Source organism: Eubalaena glacialis, chromosome 4 (assembly GCF_028564815.1).
Source record: "Eubalaena glacialis isolate mEubGla1 chromosome 4, mEubGla1.1.hap2.+ XY, whole genome shotgun sequence".
Taxonomy (NCBI): Eukaryota; Metazoa; Chordata; class Mammalia; order Artiodactyla; family Balaenidae; genus Eubalaena; species Eubalaena glacialis.
In genome coordinates, this window is record NC_083719.1 from 86285512 (window position 1) to 86296312 (window position 10801).

Genomic DNA, 10801 nt, shown 5'->3' on the forward strand with positions numbered 1-10801 from the left:
ATCCGCCTGCCAATGCAGGGGACACAGGTTCAATCCCTGGTCCGGGAAGATCCCACATGCCATGGAGCAACTAAACCCGTGTGCCACAGCTACTGAGCCTGAGCTTTAGAGGCCGCGAACCACAACTACTGAGCCCGTACACCACAACTACTGAAGCCCAGGCGCCTAGAGCCCTTGCTCCGCAACAAGAGAAGCCACCGCAATGAGAAGCCCATGCACCACAACAAAGAGTAGTCCCCACTCACCACAACTAGAGAAAGCCTGCATGCAACAACGAAGACCCAACACAGCCAGAAATAAATAAATAAATTTATTAAATAAAATAAAATAAAACTACTATATAATCTAATCTAAGCATTTTCTATACATTAATTTTCATAATACTTATGAATAATTGAGAATTAAAAGTACTAGTTAGAAAATCTTTGAAGAACTACTTAATGCACTATAATACCGAGGATCTTTTTCATTTTATCAAGCACATTCACCTCCTTTTTATTTCAGAAAGAACACCTACATGATTCAGACGTAAATGCCAAACACTTATCAGAATGGTTGGCAGATACTAAATACTTCAGCAATTTTTGTTGAACAAATCATGAATGCATGAATTAAAAAATGTCATAGAAGGAGGAAGGCATAGAAGGGGCCATTAATTAACTACCTTATGTTTCAGTTCTCCCCTTAAAAATGGAAATAACAACACTTATAACATGTTTATTGTAAGAATTAAATAAAACGGTTACGTATGATTAATGGTCTGCTAATAATAATTCATACACATGTAGATTATTATTGTTATTACAATAATGGGAGTGAAGCTAGTGAGATGCTTTTTGTAGGTATATTAGACTACAAACTAGAAGATATAAAAACACACTGGATTAAGGATGATTGATTTCTCCATAAAATGTTTCTTTTTAGCCTTATGATTTCATCATTAACTACAGGAAAGCTATGAATCATAAGACATGATATAATCATTATATGCTAATTTTAACCAGAGCACTTGTGATTGTATGAATACGTGTTTGTATTAACACAAGATTTTGCAATAAATTGCTCTTGCATACTCTACACTCCCCAAAGAAAATTCTCAATATCATTTAATATAATTAAAAATAAGATTCTGTATTTCACTTTTGAGAGAAGAATGTAAAACAAAAATAAAATTAATTTCTTATCTAATAGTATGTGTAAATAGTATTTCTTAACAAAAGGTAGAGAATTGTTATGGTCTTCAAAGGCTAAAAAAATTGAACAACTTCATGGGCAAATAATCAAAAAAAATTTTTAAAATAAAATTCAGAGTAATTTTGAAGTAAAATGGGTACACAATTTTAAATTTAATGTCTCACTAATTAAAAGAGGCATCATGGAGACAAAACAGGGGTGTTTTGAACCTGTTGCCTTAATTAACTCCTATTTTCTTTTTTAAAATGGAACATCAGCAAAGGCCATTTAATGATAATGAGGTTGAGCGAGAGGCCTAATATATAATCAATTTTAACAAGTGTATACTCCTTACTGTGTGTCAGGAGATTACCACTGTAACAAAAGAAGAGTAAAAGGATGGATGTTTATTTTACATTCAGACTTGCATTTGCTTTAAGATACTGGAATTCTTGAAGGGCCATCATTTTAGCCTTTTTTTTTGTTTTTTTCCCTTCTCGTGGCACTATTAATGTTTTTAAAAACATACTGATTTTTTAAATTCATGTAAATTTCCACATTCAACTCTTTTGTATTCTTCTTTAAAGTTGGAAGTGGAAGTTAAAAATCCCAACTGTTTTGCCACTCCAGAGAGTAGGTTATTTTTATGCTCATGCCAGTAGAAGTCTCATGAGTCATTTTCTGCACTTTTTTAAGGTATAGCCTCTATAACTGTATGATGAATGGTGACATCTGAGCTCTGACCTAAGAGAAATACATTTACGTCACTTACCAGAGATGAAGATGACAGGTCATGTCTGTTCCATTTGTCCCTTTCTTCCAATTTTTAACCCTATGCTAGACTTTCATGAGAAGAAGGCATAATGGAGAGTCTTGAACAAGGATTGTTGTTTGATTTGCAATGTACCATATAAAATCCATTCTCAAATTGGAAAAAATTTAGGCCAAAGTTCATATACCTTTTGAATAAACTTAGTTCAGGTTACAATAGAACCTGACATTTTCAAAACTTTTTTGTGGTTAGGTGCAAAAATCAACAGAAACTTTGTGGTTTGGTTGGAATCACAGTAAGACCAAATTTTGCCGTAAGATAGATGTTTGGATTTCATTTGGCTCCAAACTTGAAGAAAATGTTGTTATGCAAATCAACAGGAATATGAACAAAAATTGTCCTTTATAATAATGTATACTATTATAGCTAAGAAGCTTAACTTCATGTTAAATATTACTTCTTTATATAATTAAAATTTACACATCTATTTTCATTACCTCCAAACACATTGCTAAGTATTTTCTTAAATTCTTACCTGTAATTTACCATAACACTTCATCAATACTTCATCAAATATAGGTGCTAAATTATCTATCTATACTTATTTCATTAATTTAAGCTGTAATGCCTTCATATTCACATTTAAGGATGGTATCCTCCCTTTAAATGAACAGATATAATATTTTATGATAATACAGACTGATTGCATTATTTTTATCTCATCAGCATTTTAGTATGACTATATATATTTGATACTAAATGTGAACTTTAGATTTTAAGTTGTAAGCACTCTATACAAACTGTGTGAAATTAACCATTCACTTTACCTCTGCCTGACTCCAAGCAGTTAGTTTCCAAACACCTGAAACAGGAATTCTTTTCACATTTTTTCCTAAACTATATCCCTTGATCTCCTCCAGAGCTGTATTCAGTTTTCTACTCCAAAAGATTCAAATTATTCTCACTCATTGATTAAGTACACCACAATCATTCATAATTTGCCTTCTGTTTTTCTGATTACTTCTGCATCTCAGTGTGCAAGTAATAACAATTAAAAAATATAGGAAGACCATTTATTGGTGTTCTGAATTGATCCATGACAATGTGGTTATCAGTAAACAATTTTGAATTTGAAATATTGCAGTATTATATATTATGTTCAGTATCTTGTGTACTGAAATATAAAACAGTATGGTTTTAGCTTAATGAACAGTTTTTAATTAGTATTATGAATAAGTAATTAAATTTTTTTACTATTTGAACAAAAATCAGAAATTAGATTAAACCATACATTACTGACTATCCACAAAAAAAATGTAAACATTTCACATTCATTGGTTTATAAGTTTGATGGAGGTGCCATCACAAAGTACCACAAACTGGGTAAATTAAACGATAGAAATTTGTTGTCTCACAGTTCTGGAGGCTTGACATCCAAGATCAAGGTGTTGGCAGGGTCAGATTTTTTTAGGCCATTGAAATACATGTCTAAATACCATTAGCCTATCTAGGCCCATTAAATTTATACCTCACTATCATACTTTGCAGAAATGGAAATATTTTTATCAATTTAATATATATAAATACTATATATATATATTGCACTGATTTGTGCATCTTTAATTTTAGTTAAAAAGGTAGTTTATTCTCATATTTAATTTCATTTTTGGCAAGTTGTGCTTTCATGATCTTTGCTTCTTTATCTGTTGTATTAATAGATAAATACGTATAAAGTATTTTTATATTTAATTTTTTAATGTTCTCTATAACTTGAACAAATGTAAAAATGTCTTGTTTATTAGTCATATTTATAAGTATTAAAATATGATAAAAAACACATTACACGTTTTTAAAATAATGGTAACTTCTTAATTGGAAAATAATTCTTAATGAGATAAAAGTGGCTATTTTTTTTCAGTGAATTTCTATATCCATGGCTAAAATCACTTCTTTTTCAAAGGAGACAGGATGTGTTAGTTAGTGTTCAACCAGAGAAACAAGCACAACAGACAACATATATTGAGATTAAATGCAAGGAATTGGTTTCATGATCGTGGGGACAGACTAGGCAAGCGGGAATTCCATTCTGAAAGGCCGGCTCTCAGGAAAGACAGCCTGGGACTCAGACAGGAGCTGAAGCTGCTATCCCTGGGCAAATTTTCTTCTTCAGAGAGGCCCTCAGCTCTGTTCTTAAAGCCTTTTAGTTGATTGAATCAGGTCCACCCAGACTATCTAGATAATTTCCCATACTTAAAGTTAACTGATTATAGACCTTAAACACATCTATAAAACACTTTCACAGCAAAACCCAAATTAGCCTTTGAATAACAGGAGACTAGCCTAAACAAGTGGACACATAAAACTGACAATCAAGCAGAGTTTGGCACCACCATTTGAGAGTCTATTTTTTGATCCTTAATTTTTCTTGTGACAAGTATAAGCTCTAAAAATTCTTGCACAATAATAACTGGATGGAAATTGCGGTTTTGTGGATTAAAAAAAAAAACTTTGTCATAAAATTCTTTAAAGCCATAATAAGTAAGAACCCAAAATTCACATAGTGACCTATCTGACCAAAAAACAGTCTCAAATACATCTGCTTCAAACTCAATTAGATCCTCTTTTAATTCTGTTAAAATTAAACCATTGGAAGACAACTGACTTTCAGAACAATTTATTACCAGTCATTGGATTCATTAATTTTCTCAGTTTATGGAAACAAACAAAAAGAGCTTTTAACAAGTATATATTGATTCTATTACTCTTTCACTTAAAGGCAACTTTTTTACCCTGATATATTTAGAAAATGTTGTAAACATGTGTGTGTGTGTATACCTATATTAAAATTAACTTCAGTTCTGCAGATTTAGTTTACTCAATTTAAAGAAAATATCTGCCATAAAAATTAACTGGCAAAGTCAGTAAATACTGTCATACAAATCAGCAATATTATACTGAAATTCTATGAGAAAAAAGGTATGATTTTATTTCCAATTCATATAAAAATATTAACTACATGTTTTTGCTTTGAAATTAAGATTGATAGACGTATAGATGTATACATATATAGATATAGTTTTAGTTACTACATAGATATTTGCTCTGAATTTTAGATCTGAATGAGAAAAAGCACCCTGCCATTTTCAATAATTTTTACTGATGTGCCAGTTAATAAGGTGTTCTTTTTTTCACAGCTCCAAAACTTCACTTATCTAGTCAGCATTGTGATGCTGGACCAGAACTCTGCAAAACATATTTCTAATTTGTCAGCTGGTTCCCTATCATAATCTACCAATGAGGGCATTAAAGAGAGACTGAGTGGCTGAGAAAGAAGAGATTTTCTCTTTCCTCTCAGCATTACTTCAGATCTTTTAAAATTATTATTATTATTATTTTTAATCTGAGAGTAGCCGTTTGTTCCTGTAGCAGTGGGTGAAGAGAGCAGACTTTGTCTTTACAAACAGAACCAACTTCCCTGTGTCCCCTTAGAGACAACAGAATCACCCAAGTAGGCTGATTTTCAGCTTTTCAAGGTTATTCCCTTTACTTCCTCACCCACAGAGATGGTAGCTACTTGCTTTAGGCTAATACCTCCATGAAAACATTTTGGCTTCTTTTGTTTTTTGATGACCAGTTAACAAAGACTTATATCTAGTTAATAAATTAATTTTACTTCTCTATATGTTTTAAAATATGTGCCGTAATTTTTGTTTCCTGATTAATTTCTAACCCTGATTGATGCAGATTCATTTTTCCTTGCACATCGAGAAGCAACAATAGACTTCTGCCATAACCCCACTGGTTAAGATTGAACCCTATGGTCACATCTAGCTACAAAGAAAACAGATTAATCTAACTTATCCAGTTTTTATAGTAAGAGCACATAAAGCATAACGTGGGTGGAAATTTAAATTACTGTAACCTAAGAAAATTAATTACAATAGAAATAAACTGAATAAAATACAAAAAGTAAAGAACTTAAATTGCAATAATAAAGTTAAATAAAAGGCAATAAGGAGCAATATTGACATTGTAGAAGTTTTAATCATAATTTGGAGAACAAACTTGGAAATTTGTCATGAATCACAGAGAAGAAAGTAAAAAGATTATAGGGGGAGTGTGAAGAGAGAGAGAAAAACTGATAGGCGAGTAAGTTAGGCAACAAGAATCTAAACAAATAATTCTAAGCATCTTGGAAGACTGCACAGGAACTTGGAAAGCTAAATAAGAATCAAAGATCAAACATGTTTTTGAAAAAAAAAAAAGCCTCATGTTGAAGAAATGTGAAAAGGTGCAAAGTAAAATGGCTTACCGTATTCCAGGAAAAGGTGTCGAAAAAAATAGGAAATAGAAAATATAAAATGGAACTATTTCTTGAAGACCACAGGACTTGTAGAGACAAAAATTAAAATATATTAAGGAAAAAAATGCACAAACTGGAATTAACAGCTGATTAGACAGTGCAGATAAGAAAAGATAAGTGTTCTTGAAGACATGGCAGTATAAACTATCCAAAAAGAATCATATTCAATATATAGAGAAAAGACTTAAAAATATCAAAAAGTCTAACAAATCTGTGAATAAAGACCTAAAAACAAAGAATGGGCAGAAGAAGTTGTTGAATACAATATTTGAAGAAATAATAGTAAAAAAAATTCTGAATTTAATAAAAACTATTATTTCACAGATTCAAGATGCTAAACAAACACCAAGTAGTACAAACAAAAAGTTACCCCAAATTACAATGCAATCAAATTATTAAAAACCAATAAGAGATTAGTTTAAAAGCAGCCATAGAAAAATGACAAAGGAACACAGATTATAATAACAATAGCATTCTCATCAAATACAATATGATCTGGAAGATAAAATATCTTTCATAAACTGACAAGGCAAAATAAAAAGAAATTATCCTATTTTTCTATTTTATAATTACAAATATTTAATAGTTCAAAAAAGCAAATTAAAAGTTTTGATACATGTAAGAGCTGAAAGTCTTCATTACTGGCAGAAATGCACTACAAGAAATTTTTAAGAGAATGTCTTCAGGTAGAAGAGAAATAATATAAGATAAAAATTTGGATCTAAATAAGAATTATCAGGAACAAATAATCACTAAAACAGAGGAAATCAGAAAAGTTAGTCTGCAGAAAACTAGGCAAATACATCTGAAAACATTTAGGAACTGAACACTTTCTTAGAGAAACACAGATAACCATATTGACCCTGGTAAATTTAGACATCTTAAACAGAGAAACTACTATACTATCAATGGAGAAAGTATGAAGAAACTGCCCTACAAAAAAGAACCAGGTTCAAATATTTCAACAGGGATTCTACCAAGTCTTCAAATATGGTACTGTCCCAATGTACCATAAATTATTCCAGAGCACTGAAAATGAAAGAAACCATCCTAAATCCTTTTATAAAATAGGAATATCATTATACCTAAATCTGCTAAAGAAAGGAGAAAAAAGAAAAACACAGATATAAATCACTCAATAATACTGATTCAAAAATATTACATAAAATATCAGCAAACAGAATCTAACAATACATTAAAAAAGAATATGATATGACCAAGTGGATTTTATTTCAAGACTAATTTATTCATATCATTACAATGTTAATAAATGTAAAAAAACAAGTTTCATCTGTATTATATGGTTACCTCCATAGATGCTATGCTTTCAAAAAAAATTCAACAGCCATTTGGATATTAGGAGAGAAATTGAGTGATAATTTCTTAAATGAATATATAAATGCAAATATAAAAATATAAATAAATATAATATGTAAATATACTTGTTAAATATATTAAATTTATACACATACATATTTAAACTTCCAAGGCACAATGGGAAACAAGAAATATATCCACTAAGGTCAGGGAGACAAGGCAAGAATGCACACTTAACTGTGTTACTATCAAATATTGTACTAGAGTTATTAGCTAATCCAATTTGGTGAAAGAAATCAATCTAAGGCATACCAATTGGTAACAGAGAAGAAAAATTATCTTTATTTATACATGATATGATAGTATACCTAGAAATATATAGGACATCAATGAAAGAATTAGCTCAATCAATAAAATAATTCAGTAAAGTTCCAACATATAAAGTCAATAAATACCAATAACTTTCTTATATTAAACAATAACCTATCAGAGAATCTAAGTGTATGAAAAATACCATTTAAAGGAATACTACACACAAAAAAATTCTTAACCTTTAATAAGAAATGTGTAAAACCTATGTAGGGAAACTTTAAAAGTTTAAAACTCTCTAAAGTCTTAGACAAATGAAAAGACATGTCCTGTTCTTGGATAGGATGGTTCAACATTATAAAGATGCCGTTCTCCTTGAGTTAATTTGTAAATATAGTATCATTCTAGTAAAGAAACTACCACACTTTGTTATGGAGTTAGACATATTGATTATAAAATTCATACGGTAGACAAACATATAAGAATGGCCAAGGAATTACTGGGAGTAGAGTGGAGGTAGGGGGAAACCACTATAAAGAAAGAAAGAAAAAAAAGAAAGACTATCCCTGCCAAACTTTAAAACATACTAAACTTCTATAATTAAAATAGTGTAGTATTGGCACATGAATAGTCACAAGACCAGTGGGAATAAAATATATAACCCAGAAATGGATCCAAGTACATAATGTCAGAAAATATTCAAACCAAAAGATGACAGACAGGCATATTTAAAACAGATAATATCTGTTTTAAATATTCAGGTAATATCTGTTACCTGAAAAGTGCTTGAAAAATAAAAGAGTAGAATAAAAATATATAATACAAATACTAGTCCAAAGAATGCTGAGGTGACTTTTTAATAAAAGGCAATGTAAAAGTCAGAAAAAGAAATATTACCAGGATAAAGAAGGAATTTCATAGCAATAATCAATTCTATTCATTAAGAGGACATAACAATCTTAAATATTTTGGGAAATAAATAATTTCAATATGCAAAATCTGATAGAAATGAAAGAAGAGACAGACAAATTTACAGGTATACTTGGATTTTGCTGCACTGCAGTATGAATAATTATTATAACAAGTAGAAAATCAATAAGAATATAGAAGACTTGAAGAACTTTATCAACTAACTTCAACTAATTGATACTTACAAAACACTCACGAAAATAACAAAATATACATTCTTTTCAATGACACACAGATCACTTTCTAAGACAGACAATATTTTACATAAAAAACCTTCAGTAAGTTTCAAACTTGGAAAAATACGTCTATTCTTTGGCCACAATGGAATTAAACTGAAAATCAATTATGGAAAGATATCTGAATATTGTCCATATATTTGGAAATAAACTATACATTTTAATAAGCCATGAGTCAAATAACATCGCACGAAAAATTGTTTTTAAAAAATTGGGAGGAGGGGCAAGATGGCGGAAGAGTAAGACGCGGAGATCACCTTCCTCCCCACAGATACATGAGAAATACATCTACACGTGGAACTGCTCCTACAGAACACCCACTGAACGCTGGCAGAAGACGTCAGACCTCCCAAAAGGCAAGAAAATCCCCACGTACTTGGGTAGGGCAAAAGAAAAAAGAAATAACAGAGACAAAAGAATAGGGACGGGACCTGCACCAGTGGGAGGGAGCTGTGAAGGAGGAAAGGTTTCCACACACTAGGAAGCCCCTTCGTGGGCAGAGACTGCGGGTAGCAGAGGGGGGAAGCTTCGGAGCCACGGAGGAGAGCGCAGCCACATTGGTGCGGAGGGCAAAGCGGAGATTCCCGCACAGAGGAGCGGTGCCGACCAGCACTCACCAGCCCGAGAGGCTTGTCTGCTCAGCCGCCGGGGCAGGCGGGGGCTGGGAGCTGGGGCTCGGGCTTCGGTGCTGGCCGGGAGGGAGTCCGGGAAAAAGACTGCAGCTGCCGAAGAGGCAAGAGACTTTTTCTTGCCTCTTTGTTTCGCAGCGCGCAAGGAGAGGGGATTCAGAGCGCCACTTAGACAAGCTCCAGAGACGGGCGCGAGCCGCGGCTATCAGCGCGGACCCCAGAGACGGGCATGAGACGCTAAGGCTGCTGCTGCCGCCACCAAGCAGCCTGTGGGCGAGCACAGGTCATTCTCCACACCGCCCCTCCCGGGAGCCTGTGCAGCCCGCCACGGCCAGGCTCCCGTAATCCGGGGACAACTTCCCCGGGAGAGCGCACGGCGCGCCTCAGGCTGCTGCAACGTCACGCCGGCCTCTGCCACCGCAGGCTCGCCCCGCCTCCTCCATACCGCTCCCTCCCCCCGGCCTGACTGAGCCGGAGCCCCCGAATCAGCTGCTCCTTTAACCCCGTTCTGTCTGGGCGGGGAACAGACGCCCTCAGGGGACCTACATGCAGAGGCGGGTCCAAATCCAAAGCTGAACCCCGGGAGCTGTACGAGCAAAGAAGAGAAAGGGAAATCTCTCCCAGCAGCCTCAGAAGCAGCGGATTAAAGCTCCACAAACAACTTGATGTGCCTGCATCTGTTGAATACCTGAATAGACAACGAATCATCCCAAATTTAGGAGATGGACTTTGGGAGCAGGATATATTAACTTTTCCCCTTTTCCTTTTTTTTGTGAGTGTAGATGTGTATGCTTCTGGGTGAGATTTTGTCTGTATAGCTTTGCTCTCACCGTTAGTCCTAGGGTTAGGTCCATCCGTTTTTTTTTTTTTTTTTTTTTATTAGGGAAAAAAATTTTTTTTTTCCCTAATAAATGTTTTCTTAATAATTTTTTCCTTATTTTCTATTTTTAAAAAAATTTTTAATAAGTTTTTTCATATTTTTTATTTTAAAAAATTAAAAAATTTTTTTCTTAATAAATTTTTTCTAAATAAT